Below are 15,370 nucleotides of genomic sequence, written 5' to 3'. Positions count from 1 at the left end.
CTCCAAAATGCATCACCTTCTCATGGCGGTACTGTATCAGCATTTCTGAGTATCTGTACTTGTTGGGCAGAACCCATGGGTGCTACTCTCTGAATGTGAAGTTGGACTGTTGCAGTCTCCTTCCTACACTGAGTAGTTCATGTTCGTCCAAGAACGGTTTCAGTTCTCTGATTTTAGTCATTGTTTAGGCCTTTTCCTGCCTTCAGTAGTTTGATCTCCTGTCCGAAACTCTGTTGTTGTGTTACCTTGATCCAGTACTTTTCTGCATCGAACAGTTCGTCAGCAGTCAGTTCACCTTGCATCTTTATGTTTGTATGAGCATTGGCTATGAATCTCTTTATCCAGGCGGTGACTCTGAACACTCTTTTCAGTTTTCTGTACCTTTCAAGCTCCAACACAGGTTCAGTAATGTCTGTGCTGTTTGCTGCGAGTTGTACAGTAACCTGGCAACTGGACTTGAGCTATGTAATTACCTCTTCTGGAACCTTGTTATCATCAGCCTCCTCGGACTGATTGGGTGATGTCAGAATTCTGGGTCCATTCCACCATAGCTGGCTCTGTGTCAAGTTTCGAACAGTTTGTCCTCTGGACGGCTGGATTAGTTTTCCCTTCAATATGTGATCATGTCTCTGGATTGGTCAAGGACTGGATCTCGGTCACTCTGTTCACGACAAACTGTTTCCATTTCTGAGCTGAGCTGAGCTGCAAATCCAAAGCAGGACGATCATCGAGTCTGTCCACATTTTGATCTGTTTTTCTTCCATTTTCAGTGTGGTCATCAGGTTGTTTGCTAGTCTCACTCCAATCACAGCTCCCATGAGCTCCAGGCGTGGCAGCGTAATTTTCTTGAGTGGGGCTACCCTGGACTTGGATGCGACTAGACTTGTTGTTGTTTCCCTGTCTTATGATTCACCTTGCAAGTAAGCCACTGCACTGTAAGCCCTTTCACTTGCGTCACAGAACACGTGTAGTTTCAGGGTGTGGCTGTTTTGTGGCCGCATGTCTGTTCTGTACCACCTTGGTATGTGGAGCTGGTGTAACTGGGGTAGTTCTGAACACCACTGTTGCTATTCTTGTGTCATATCAGGTGGTTATTCTTCGTCCCAGCTGAGTCCCCTCTCCCACATTTCCTGGAACATGCACTTGATCCTGATGGTGAAGGGGGTCAGGAAACCAAGAGGGTCGAAGATACGTGCAGACGACTGCAGAACACTTCTCTTTGTGTTTTCCTTTAGAATGCTCAGTAGCGGCCTGAAGTCAAACACAAAGTCTTCTGTTCCCGGTCTCCATACTAAACCTAAAACCTTCAGCACTACTCCTTGTGTTTCTAGCGTCAGCGGGTGGTCAGTTGTCGTACTCTCCTCCCATTTTGTTTTCAGTGCAGGAGAGTTGGTCATCCAATTGCAGAGGTCCATGCCTGCAATTGACAACATTCGCTTTGCAGTTGTTGTCAAGGTAAGCCTCTTCAACATTGCGTGAACTTGCAATGAAGTCATCTACATAGAGTGACTCTCTCAATATCTCTACAACTTCTGGTTGTTCTGTTTCATATTTTTTCAGGTGCTTCCTGATTGTAGCTGCCAGCAAGAATGGACTTGGGGAAGCTCCAAATAGCACTCTTTTCATCCTCAGCATGCGCAGCTCCTCTTCATTTTCTCCCCTTGGTGGGCCTCTGAGCCATAGGAATCTCATGGCATCTCTGTCTCTCTCTGCTAGGGATATCTGCAGGAAAGCCTTCTTGATGTCTACCATGAATGTGATCTCATGTAGTCTGAAACTTATCAGAACGCTGAGCAGATCCGGATTCAGGTTCGGTCCTGTGAGTAGATAGTCATTGAGGGATGGACAGCCATCTTCATGGGACGAGGCATCAACCACTCTCAGTTTTGTCGTCACCTTATCTTCTCAGAGTACTGCATGGTGAGGTAAGTAGTATTTTACGTTGTCTGCGCTTGATGCGTTGTCCTTGGGCATGTCCTCTGCCATATCCTGTTGTAAGTAGTCCTCTACTACTTCATTGTATCTGCTGTACAACGTCACATCCTTCTTCAGTCTTTTCTTCAGACCTTCAAACCGTTTCTTGGCGATTCTAGTTGTCTTGGAGTTCTGGCATTTCTCGTTTCCATGGCAACTCCACGTGGTATCGTCCATCTTTGAAGGTGGTTGTTTTCTTGAACCTCTGTAGAGCCTCATTTTCCTCTGGGTTCTGTGTTTTCTCGCTTATAATACCCAGAGACTCAAGCTCCCAGAATGCATTCAGTTGTTTGGAGACTACTGTAGTGTGTCTTCATCACGTGGGATGAACATGCATGTTGCCTCGGCGACACTTGACATGGACACTGGTCCCTGCACCGACCATCCAAAGGTGCTCTCTAAAGCAACCAGCGTCTCCATCAGTCGCTCCATTCTGCCTGATACTATCTGCCAGTAGTAGTCTACTCCTATCAGGGCAGAGAGTTCAGGATCATTGTCATCTTATGGAAAGTCTGCGAGCTGCAGTCCCTTTCTATTGAGCTCATGTTGAATCTGTTCACCAGGAACCTTCATCACAGCTGTGCACACTTGTGGGGTTTCAATTGCCTCTATCTCTATTCTCTGCTGTTTGTCCCAGACATTCTCCAAGATGACTTTCACTGTGTTGCGTTGGGACATTGCTGGAGCAGAGGAGCCAAATGTGTGAAGAGTGAGTGCCTCTTGTCTGATTACTGGTAGCTTCAAGCCCTTCACAAGGTTTTCATGTACGAAGCTTCTCTGACTGCCTCCATCTAGTAAGCAACAAGCTATCTTCCTGACCGGTGGGCCTTCTACCCATGCCTTTGCTGTTTGTAGCAACACAGTGTTCTGTCCATCTGGTTTCATCTTCACTGAATGTGGACTAACTGAGGAAACAACAGCATCTGCAGAACCAGTAGGGGGTTGCACCTCACTCCCCTTACCGGTACACACAGCAATGTGATGTCTGCTTCCAAATGTTGCACATGACACAACTTTCACTTTACAGAATTTTGCTATGTGTTTCTGTCCTAAACATACAAAGCATCTTCCCATTTTCTTTAGTTTCTCTTTGCATGTAGCAATATTGTGGTCAGGGCAGTTTTCTGATTTGTGGTCTGCACTGTCACAGAATAGACAGTTTTGTTCCTTCTGGCTGGCTGTGTGCAGTGCTGCAGCAGATGGCATGTTGGGTCTTTTTGTTTTCATTTCATTGGAGGAGCGTGACTTGTTCCATGGTTTGCTCTCTTTTCTGTTGGTTGTATGATCTTGTCATTTGTAGGGCTCTCTCCCTGCTCTGAACCTCCTTCTGTAGGAAACTGACGATCTCAGACACTTTCCATTCATCATCTACTCCCCTCTGATGACTATAGTCAAGAGCTATGTCCTCTGGAATCATCTGCAGTAAGATTGGGCATAGTAGACTTCCATAGGTTTCTGACACTACACCCAGTGATTCCAAGCTCCTAATCTGAATTTCAAATTCATCATATAGCGGCCTCAATGCATTTAGATCAGAGGATTTCTTCACAGGAGTGAGATTCAGCAGCTTTGACATGTGAGCACTAATCACAAGATCTTTCCTTCCAAATCTGCTCTTGAGCAGAGCGATTGCATCATCATAGTTACTGTCTGTTAACATCAGTCCTGCTACTGCGTTTGCAGCTGGTCCAGTAAGATACGTTTTCAGATAGGTGAACTTCTCTTTATTACACAGTGAATCATTGCTGTGAATAGCGGTCTCATACTGGCTCCAAAACTCCTGCCACATACTGACATCTCCATAGAATTTCTCAATAATCAACTTTGGTAGCCTTACTGATTGTCTCTGTGATCTGTTTGAGTTAGCATCACTCACCCATGCTGGTAGTGGATTGAGGTCCTGTTTTTTCTTTATCACTCGTTGTGCACGGCTCTTCAGCATGATAACGAGCTCTTTGTAATCCTCCGTGCATGCAATCTCTGCCTCCAATCCGTCCAATGGCGGTGACTGTTCAATTCCATGATCAAGTTCAAACAATCTGTCCTCCTTAGCTGACAGCAATTCCAACAATGTACTCAAGTGATCGGTATCCGAATTTGACTGGGTTATTTCCACGTCAATCTGATTCAGAATCTGTGTTGTGGCACCTCGAATAGTACCCCGCTTTGGTCTCATTTCTTCTGCTTCATGCCAACGTTCCTCCTCAGCCATGTCAGCCGCTTCGTCCCTACGATCTTCGTCGCAGCTCATACTTGTAACGAGTTTCGGCACCAAGTTATTCTATATTTATCTTCAAATTAATGACTCGCGAAGTCGGGTTTGAAATGAAAGCTTCCTTCAGTAATACTACTTGTTCGCGTTACATTTAACAACTTTAGATTCTACAAAACAATAAAAGAAAGTTGCTAGCGAAAGTCAGGATAATCACTTGTCACTTAACTGGCGCGTTCTCTCTTTCTACCTCCTGTCGCAAAGCATTCTGGAACATGCAGTCAATAGCGTAATCCAATACTAACCAACACAACAGAAATAGGTATGTAGTTCTCTCAATCGCCAACACACAAATTCTAATACATTTACATATGTAAATAACTCTAAAGAAAATATATTTAGATACAGCTCAATGAATTAACTGTAAACTTTAACTCTGTAACCCATTAAAGTTACAAGTCAATGAATAGCATTCTCACAAAGGTGTTCCTTTTGTCCAGGTGGGAAAGGGCAGTGTGGAGTGCAATAGAGATTGCATCATCTGTGGATCTGTTGGGGCGGTATGCAAATTGGAGTGGGTCTAGGGTTTCTGGGATAATGGTGTTGATGTGAGCCATGACAAGCCTTTCAAAGCACTTCATGGCTACAGACGTGAGTTCTACGTGTCGGTAGTCATTTAGGCAGGTTACCTTAGTGTTCTTGGGCACAGGGACTATGGTGGTCTGCTTGAAACATGTTATTACAGACTCAGTCAGGGACAGGTTGAAAATGTCAGTGAAGACACTTGCCAGTTGATTAGCGCATGCTCGAGGACACGTCCTGGTAATCTGTCTGACCCTGCAGCCTTGTGAATGTTGGCCTGTTTAAAGGTCTTACTCACATCGGCTATGGAGAGTGTGATCACACAGTCGTCCAGAACAGCTGATGCTCTAATAAATGCTTCAGTGTTGCTTGCCTCGAAGCGAGTATAGAAGTAATTTAGTTTGTCTGGTAGGCTCGTGTCACTGGGCAGCTCATGGCTGTGCTTCGCTTTGTAGTCCGTAATAGTTTGTAAGCCATGCCACATCCGACGAGTGTCGGAGCCGGTGTAGTACGATTCAATCTCAGTCCTGTATTGACACTTTGCCTGCTTGATACTTTATCGGAGGGCGTAGCGGGATTTCTTCTAAGCGTCCGGGTTAAGGTCCCGCTCCTTGAAAGCGGCAGCTCTATCCTTTAGCTCAGTGCGGATGTTGCCTGTAATCCATGGGTTCTGGTTGGGGTGTGTGCATACAGCCACTGTGGGCACGACGTCATCGATGCACTAATTGATGAAGCCAGTGACTGATGGGGTGTACTCCTCAATGCCATCGGAAAAATCCCAGAAACATATTCCAGTCTGTGATAGCAAAACAGCCCTGTAGCTTAGCATCTGCATCATCTTTATTGACCAAGTCACTGGTGCTTCCTGCTTTAGTTTTTGCTTGTAAGCAGGAATCTGGAGGATATAATTATGGTCAGATTTGCCAAATGGAGGGTGAGGGAGAGCTTTGTACTCGTCTCTGTGTGTGGAGTAAAGTTGGGCTAGAGTTTTTTTTCCCTCTGGTTGCACATTTAACATGCTGGTAGAAATGAGGTTAAACTTATTTAAATTTCCCTGCATTAAAGTCCCCGGCCACTAGGAGCACCAACTCTGGATGAGCGTTTTCCTGTTTGCTTATGGCCGTGTACAGCTCATTGACTGCGGTCTTAGTGCCAGCATCGGTTTTTGGTGGTAAATAGACAGCTACAAAAACATAGATGAAAACTCTCTTGGTAAATATGTGGTCTACAGCTTATCATGAGATACTCTACCTCAGGTGAGCAAAACCTCGAGACTTCCTTACTATCGTGCACCAGCTGTTGTTTGCAAATATACACAGACCCCCACCCCTTGTCTTACCGAAGGCAGCTGTTCTATCTTGCCGGAGCAGTGTAAACCCCGCCAGCTGTATGTTATTCATGTCGTCGTTCAGGCACGACTCGGTGAAACATAAGATATTACAGTTTTTAATGTCCCGTTGGTAGGATATTCATGTTTGCAGTTTGTCTATTTTGTTATCCAATGATTGTACATTGGCTAATAGGATTGATGGTATAGGCAGATTACTCACTCACCGTCAGACCCTTAAGAGGCACCCTGACCTACGTCCCCGATATCTCTGTCTGTTTCTCATGCGAATCACAGGGACGTGGGCCTTGTTGGGTGTCTGAAGTAAATCCTTCACGGCCGACTCGTTAACAAAAAATCTTAGTCCAGTACGAGGGGAGTAATCACTGTCCTGATATCTAGAAGCTCTTTTTGGTCATAAGAGACGGTGGCAGAAACATTATGTACAAAATACTTTACAAATAACGGGAAAAAACAAACACAATAGCACAATTGGTTAGGAGACCGTAAAATTGCAGCCATCTCCTCCTGCGCCATAAGAATGGAAATGCATAGGATGGAAACTTCGTACATGTAGTGGGTATACTTTCCAAGTTACAGTATTTCCTTTATAAAATGTTTTATGATATCACAAAATAACAACATTAGTGTTTTTCAGATCGCCTCTGACCATTCCCCACGTTCTATGTTAGAAATATTGTTCCAGTATTTGCTTTTGAACGTGTTAGTTTCGGCAGGAATAGTATCTTGAAACAAAGGCATATTCCTTGGGTGAATTTGGAGAGGGAGACCTGAATCTTCTCCATTTGATTTACAACAGGTGACTTGTTAACCCCCACCAGTTATCTCCTCCCCCCTCTGCGGGTGAGAGGGGGGGTCTGGTTGAAGTCATTCATTGCAAACCTGATCTGACATATTTGGATCCTCACAGGACAGTCATGACAAAGGTGTGATGGAATTTATTTTGCCATTGTGTCTTCTTATTGTCTCGGCCTTAGGCCTATACATCACGATGTCAAAGCATATGACTTAACAGGTTATATAGCAAACAAAGCAATTATCACAGGTTGTAATATGTCATTTTTTCCCCTGGCTTGGCAACCCTGGTGATTTTACACACGCATCGCTACTGTTTGTCAGTATGAATGAAATGAGTGGGTCCTGCTTTGATGACTGTATTACATTTACACTAATTGTCCTATAGATTTTTGTTGTCATAAATCATACTTGGAATAAACTGATAGCTAAAAACGTCTCTTCAGCCTGCAGAGTTCTGTCATGCTATCCAGGTCTGTGCCCAAACAGTTCGAGCTTCGACTTTTAAAAATCCACCTTTCCAGAAATAAGTCTCTCACTGTTGCCACTTGTTACAGACCCTCCTCAGCCCCCAGCTGTGCCCTGGACACCACATGTGAATTAATTACCCCCCATTTATCTTCAGAGCTTGTACTGTTAGGTAACCTAAACTGGGATATGCTTAACATCCCGGCCGCCCTACAATCTGAGCTAGATGCCCTCAATCTCACCCAAATTATCATGGAACCTACCAGGTACAACCTCAAATCCATAAACACGGGTACCCTCATAGATATCATCCTGACCAACCTGCCCTCTAAATACTCCTCTGCTGTCTTCAAACAGGATCTCAGCGATCACTGCCTCATTGCCAGCGTCCGTAATGGGTCTGCGGTCAAACGACCACTGTCAAACGCTCCCTAAAACACTTCAGCGCGCAGGCCTTTCTAATCGACCTGGCCCGGGTATCCTGGAAAAATATCGACCTCATTTTGTCAGTAGACGATGGCTGGTTATTCTTTAAAAGTGCTTTCCTCACCATCTTAAATAAGCACGCCCCATTCAAAAAAAATTGAACCAGGAACAGATATAGCACTTGGTTCACTCCAGACCTGACTGCCCTTGACCAGCAAAAACATCCTGTGGCGTACTGCATTAGCATCGAATAGCCCCCGCGATATGCAACTTTTCAGGGACGTTAGGAACCAATATACACAGGCAGTTAGGAAAGCAAAGGCTAGCTTTTTCAAACAGAAATTTGCTTCCTGTAGCACAAACTCCAAAAAGTTCTGGGACACTGTAAAGTCCATGGAGAATAAGAGCACCTCCTCCCAGCTGCCTACTGCACTGAGGCTAGGAAACACCGTCACCACCGATAAATCCACGATAATTGAGAATTTCAACAAGCATTTTTCTATGGCTGGCCATGCTTTCCACCTGGCCACCCCTACCCCGGTCAACAACTCTGCACCCCCCACAGCAACTTGCCCAAGCCTCCCCCTTTTCTCCTTCACCCGAATCCAGATAGCTGATGTTCTGAAAGAGCTGCAAAACCTGGAACCCTACAAATCAGCTTGGCTAGACAATCTGGAACCTCTCTTTCTAAAATGATCTGCCGCAATTGTTGCAACCCCTAATACTAGCCTGTTCAACCTCTCTTTCGTATCGTCTAAGATCCCCAAAGATTGAAAAGCTCCACAGTCATCCCCCTCTTCAAAGGGGGAGACACTCTAGACCCAAACTGTTACAGACCTATATCTATCCTACCCTGCCTTTCTAAGGTCTTCAAAAGTCAAGTTAACAAACAGATCACTGACCATTTCGAATCCCACCGTACCTTCTCCGCTATGCAATCTGGTTTCCGAGCTGGTCATGAGTGCACCTCAGCCACACTCAAGGTCCTAAACAATATCATAACCTCCATCGATAAAAGACAATACTGTGCAGCCGTCTTCATCGACCTGGACAAGGCTTTCGACTCTGTCAATCACCGCATTCTTATCGGCATACTCAACAGCCTTGGCTTCGCAAATGACTGCCTCGCCAGGTTCACCAACTACTTCTCAGACAAAATTCAGTGTGTCAAATCAGAGGGCCTGTTGTCCGGACCTCTGGCAGTCTCTATGGGAGTGCCACAGGGTTCAATTCTCGGGCTGACTCTTTTCTCTGTGTATATCAATGATGTCGCTCTTACCACAATTCAATTTTCTCAAACAATCAACTATTTTACACCATTTTAAAGATAAGACTCTCGTTAACTTCCCTGGACGCTTGCGTCCCACCCTAGTCAACAGCCAGTGGAATCGCGTGGCACGAAATACAAATACCTCAGAAATGCTATAACTTCAATTTCTCAAACATATGACTATTTTACACAATTTTAAAGACAACACTCTGATTAATCTAACCACATTGTCCGATTTCAAAAAGGCTTTACAGCGAAAGCAAAACAGATTGTCAGGAGAGTACCCTGCCAAAAATAATCACACAGCCATTTTCAAAGCAAGCATCTATGTCACAAAAACCAAAACCACAGCTAAATGCAGCACTAACCTTTGATGATCTTCATCAGATGACACTCCTAGGACATTATGTTATACAATACATGCATGTTTTGTTCAATCAAGTTCATATTTATATCAAAAAACAGCTTTTTACATTAGCATGTGATGTTCAGAACTAGCATACCCACCGAAAACTTCCGGTGAATTTACTAAATTACTCATGATAAACGTTGACAAAATACATAACAATTATTTTAAGAATTATAGATACAGAACTCCTTTATGCAATCGCGGTGTCAGATTTTAAAATCGATTTTCGGCGAAAGCACATTTTGCAATATTCTGAGTACATAACTCGGCCATCACAGCTAGCTATTTTGACACCCACCAAGTTTGGGGCTCACTAAACTCAGAATTACTATTAGAAAAATTGGATTACCTTTGCTGTCTTCGTCAGAATGCACTCCCAGGACTTCTACTTCAACAACAAATGTTGTTTTGGTTCCAAATAATCCATAGTTATATTCAAATAGCTCCGTTTTGTTCGTGCGTTCAGGTCACTATCCGAAGGGTGACGCGCGAGCGCATTTTGTTACAAAAAATGTCAAAATATTCCATTACCGTACTTAGAAGCATGTCAAACGCTGTTTAAATCAATTTTTATGCTATTTTTCTCGTAAAATAGCGATAATATTCCAACCGGGCAACATTGTATTCATTCAAAGACTGAAAGAAAAAAATGGAGTAGTCTCGCGAACGCGCATCTCAGTCTCACTGTCCCCAGGCTGACCACTTACAAACAGAGCTGTTGTACTTTGCCCAGAGACAGCAGACACCCCATTCCACTTTCTGGCGGCTTTAAAGAGCCAATGGAATCCTTAGAAAATGTCACGTTACAGCACAGATGCTGTATTTTCAATAGAGATGCAACAGAAGGACAACAAATTGTCAGACAGGGCGCTTCCTGTATGGAATCTTCTAAGGTTTTGGCCTGCCATATGAGTTCTGTTATACTCACAGACACCATTCAAACAGTTTTAGAAACTTTAGAGTGTTTTCTATCCAAATCTACTAATTATATGCATATTCTCGTTTCTGGGCAAGAGTAGTAACCAGTTTAAATCGGGTATGTTTTTTTATCCGGCCGTGAAAATACTGCCCCCTAGCCCCAACAGGTTTTAACTAACCTCCAGATGAGCTTCAATGCCATACAACTCTCCTTCCGTGGCCTCCAACTGCTCTTAAATGCAAGTAAAACTAAATGCATGCTCTTCAACCAATTGCTGCCCGCACCTGTCCGCCCGTCCAGCATCACCACTCTGGACGGTTCTGACTTATAATATGTGGACAACTACAAATACCTAGGTGTCTGGTTAGACTGTAAACTCTCCTTCCAGACTCACATTAAGCATCTCCAATCCAAAATTAAATCTAGAATCCCCTTCCTATTTCGCAACAAAGCATCCTTCACTCATGCTGCCAAACATACCCTCGTAAAACTGACTATCCTACCGATCCTTGACTTCGGAGATGTAATTTACAAAATATCCTCCAACACTCTACTCAGCAAATTGGATGCAGTCTATCCCAGTGCCCTCTGTTTTGTCACCAAAGCCCCATATACTACCCACCACTGCAACCTGTATGCTCTCGTTGGCTGGCCCTCGCTTCATATTCATCGCCAAACCCAATGGCTCCAGGTCATCTATAAGTCTTTGCTAGGTAAAGCCCCGCCTTATCTCAGCTCACTGGTCACCATAGCAGCACCCACCCGTAGCATGCGCTCCAGCAGGTATATCTCACTGGTCACCCCCAAAGCCAATTCCTCTTTTGGCCGCCTTTCCTTCCAGTTCTCTGATGCCAATGACTGGAACGAATTGCAAAAATCACTGAAGCTGGAGACTCATATCTCCCTCACTAAATTTAATCATCAGCTGTCAGAGCAGCTTACAGATCATTGCACCTGTACACAGCCCATCTGTAAATAGCCCACCCAACTACCTCATCCCCATATTGTTATTATTTGTTTTGCACCTTTGCACCCCAGTATCTCTACTTGCACATTCATCTTCTGCACATTTATCACTCCAGTGTTCAATTGCTAAATTGTAATTATTTTGCCACTATGGCCTATTTAATTCCCTTACCTCCCTAATCTTACGTAATTTGCACACACTGTATATAGACTTTTCTATTGTGTTATTGACTATACGTTTGTTTATTCCATGTGTAACTCTGTTGTTTGCTTTGCTTTATCTTGGCCAGGTCGCAGTTGTAAATGAGAACTTGTTCTCAACTGGCCTACCTGGTTAAACGAAGGTTAAATAAATAAATAAAAATTTGTTGCAAGCTTTTCCACAATGCATTAGAAGAGGTTGGCTGGAAGTGATAGGCCTTAGTTCTCCTCAAGTAGCCAAACAAAACTAGGTTACTTAATTGGGTAGATATCGAAATTCGAAGCTTCTGCGGTGGTGTTCAAATGTAGGCTAAGTAGTTTTTGTTCTGCTTAAAATGATCACGTGTATTGCATTGTAGGCTACATCTTTGAATACTTTTTTAAATAATAATATATGCATTGCATTCGGAAAGTATTCAGACCCCTTGACTTTTTCCACATTTTTTCCATGGATAAAAAAAACATTTCCTCATCAATCTACACACAATAACCCATAATGACAAAGTGGAAACAGGTCTTTAGGATTTTTGGCACATGTATTCAAAATAAAAAACAGAAATACCTTATTTACATAAGTATGCATAACCTTTGTTATGAGACTCGAAATTGAGCTCAGGTGCATCCTGTTTCCATTGATCATCCTTTAGATGTTTCTACAACTTGATTGGAGTCCAACTGTGGTAAATTCAATAGATTGGACATGATTTGGAAAGGCACACACCTGTCTATATAAAGTCCCACAGTTGACAGTGCATGTCAGAGCAAAAACCAAGCCATGAGGTCGAAGGAATTGTCTGTAGAGCTCCGAGACAGGAATGTGCCGAGGCACAGATCTGGGGAAGGGTATTAAAAAATGTCTGAAGCATTGAAGGTCTCTAAGAACACAGTTTCCTCCATCATTCTTAAATGGAAGAAGTTTGGAATCACCAAGACTCTTCCTAGAGCTGGCTGCTCGGCCAAACTGAGCAATCCCGTGAGAAGGGCCTTGGTCAGGGAGGTGACCAAGAACCTGATGGTCACACTGACAGAGCTCCAGAGTACCTTGGTGAAGAAGGGAGAACCTTCCAGAAGGACAACCATCTCTGCAGAACTCTACTAATCAGGCCTTTATGGTAGAGTGGCCAGACGGAAGCCACTCCTCAGTAAAAAGCACGACAGCCCGCTTGAAGTTTGCTAAAAGGCACCTAAAGGACTCTCAGACTATGAGAAACAAGATTCTCTGGTCTGATGAAACCAAGATTGTACGGACGGGAGCCGCAGATGTTGACTGAGATAAACAATGCAATTGTATATACAATTATTGCATATATTGTATTCTTTCAAATTTGTGATTGACTTAGTGTTCTTGTTTGACTATTGCTTTTGTTGTATAAATAATTTCAGATCACTGAAATCCCACCTGATGTGGTGGAAGTTGTCGAACCAGATCAGAACGCCTTCGAGGACCACCTTCAGGCACGGACTGAGGTTTTTGACCAGATAAAAATGATTGTCTGCTGTTAATTTATTTTCTGGACCTCCAAGAGATATGTAAGAAATGTATTTGTAATATGAAATATGATTGCATTTATTCCTGTTATCAATCAAGGTGAAACTGAACATCGACAAGGCGCAGGAGAAACAGAAGGAGAGCTACCGGAGCAGAATCAAGAAGGGGACCAAGTGCTACGACATCCTTCCGAATTACTTGGTTTGGAAGAAGGACGAAAGAAAGGCGAGACCAGGGAAACCTCTCTGCTCTTTCGCTCCTAGTTGGGGTCAACTTCTGTTAACGTGAATACAAAACATCTCAGATAATAACTCTTTGCATTTGCACACAAAATAACCTGAAGCTAGTTTTAGTTTCCCTAACATATTTTTCCCTTTGTCTTCCTAGGGTTACCTCGGTGGAAGCCAACAATCTTCTACAGTTGGAGCAGTTGGACGGTCGACCACTGAAAGCCCTGACGCCCTACACTTATGTGAAGCCCAATAGACAAAGTATGTTAAGCTTTGGTTGACATTTGAGAAAGCAAGAAATGGTAGTTCAAATAAAATCAAATGTTATTTGTCACATGCATCTAAAAGGTGTACCTTACCATGAAACCTTACCATGAAATGCTTACTTGCAAGCCCTTAACCAACAATGCAGTTCAAGAAATAGAGTATTTACTGAAGTAAAAAATAAAATAAAAAGTTACAATAAAATAACAATAACGAGGCTATATACAGGGGGTACCGGTATCGAGTCAATGTGCAGGGGTACAGGTTAGTCGAGGTAATTTGTACATGTAGGTAGGGGTAAAGTGACTATGCATAGATAATAAACAGTGAGTAGCAGTAGTGTAAAAATGTAAATAGTCTGGTTGTAAATAGTCCGTATGGCCATTTGATTAATTGTTCAGCAGTCTTATGGCTTGGGGGTAGAAGCTGTTAAGGAGCCTTTAGGTGCTAGCTTTACCTCCTGCCATGCTGAAGCAGAGAGAACAGTCTATGACTTGGATGACTGGAGATTTTGACAATTTTTTTTGCCTTCCTCTGACAATGCCTAGTATATACAGTTGAAGTCGGAAGTTTACATACACCTAAGCCAAATACATTTAAACTCAGTTTTTCACAATTCCTGACATTTAATCCTAGTAAAAATTCCCTGTCATAGGTCAGTTAGGATCACCACTTTACTTTAAGAATGTGAAATGCCAGAATAATAGTAGAGAAAATGATTTATTTCAGTTTTTATTTCTTTCATCACATTCCCAATGGGTCAGAAGTTTACATACACTCAATTAGTATTTGGTAGCATTGCCATTAAATTGTTAAAGTTGGGTCAAACGTTTCAAGTAGCCTTCCACAAGCTTCCCACAATAACTTGGGTGAATTTTGGCCTATTCCTCCTGACTGAGCTGGTGTAACTTTGTTTGTATGCCTCCTTGCTCGCACACGCTTTTTCAGTTCTGCCCACAAATGTTCTAAGGGATTGAGGTCAGGGCTTTGTGATGGTCAGGGCTTTGTGATGAGGTCAGGGCTTTGTGATGGCAACAAAGTCAATACCTTGACTTTGTTGTCTTTAAGCCATTTTGCTACAACTTCGGAAGGATGCTTGGGGTCATTGTCCATTTGGAAGACCCATTTGCGACCAAGCTTTAACTTCCTGACTGATGTCTTGAGATGTTGCTTCAATATATGCACATCATTTTCCCTCCTCATGATGCCATTTATTTTATGAAGTGCACCAGTCCCTCCTGCAGCAAAGCACCCACACAACATGATGCTGCCACCCCCGATTGGGATGGTGTTCTTCGGCTTGCAAGCGTTCCCCTTTTTCCTCCAAACATAATGATGGTCATTATGGCCAAACAGTTCTATTTTTGTTTCATCAGACCAGAGGACATTTCTCCAAAAAGTACGATCTTTGTCCCCATGTGCAGTTGCAAACTATAGTCTGTTTTTTATGGTGGTTTTGGAGCAGTGGTCCCATGGTGTTTATACTTGCGTATTATTGTTTGCACAGATGAACGTGGTACCTTCAGGCGTTTGGAAATTGCTCCCAAGGATGAACCAGACTTCTTGGTCTTGGCTGATTTCTTGTGATTTTCCCATGATGTCAAGCAAAGAGGCACTGAGTTTGAAGGTAGGCCTTGAAATACATCCACAGGTACACCTCCAATTGACTCAAATGATGTCAATTAGCCTATCAGAAACGTCTAAAGCCATGACATCATTTTCTGGAATTTTTCAAGCTGTTTAAAAGGCACAGTCAACTTAGTGTATGGAAACTAGGACTACTGAAAAAACACTGCTCAAAAAAATAAAGGGAACAC

The 15,370-nt window shown here is 43.2% G+C and overlaps 1 pseudogene; it reads right to left on the bottom strand.

Annotated features, from left to right (window-relative positions):
* The window catches only part of LOC115173115 (acyl-coenzyme A thioesterase 1-like), a 59,713-nt pseudogene extending 55,488 nt beyond the window's left edge, over positions 1-4,225 (bottom strand).
* Between the last annotated feature and the right edge of the window lie 11,145 nt (positions 4,226-15,370).

This window comes from Salmo trutta, chromosome 34 (genome assembly GCF_901001165.1).
Source record: "Salmo trutta chromosome 34, fSalTru1.1, whole genome shotgun sequence".
In the NCBI taxonomy this organism is placed as follows: domain Eukaryota; kingdom Metazoa; phylum Chordata; class Actinopteri; order Salmoniformes; family Salmonidae; genus Salmo; species Salmo trutta.
The sequence above is the reverse complement of the archived record's forward strand: the minus strand, read 5'-3'. Positions and strand labels throughout refer to the sequence as shown.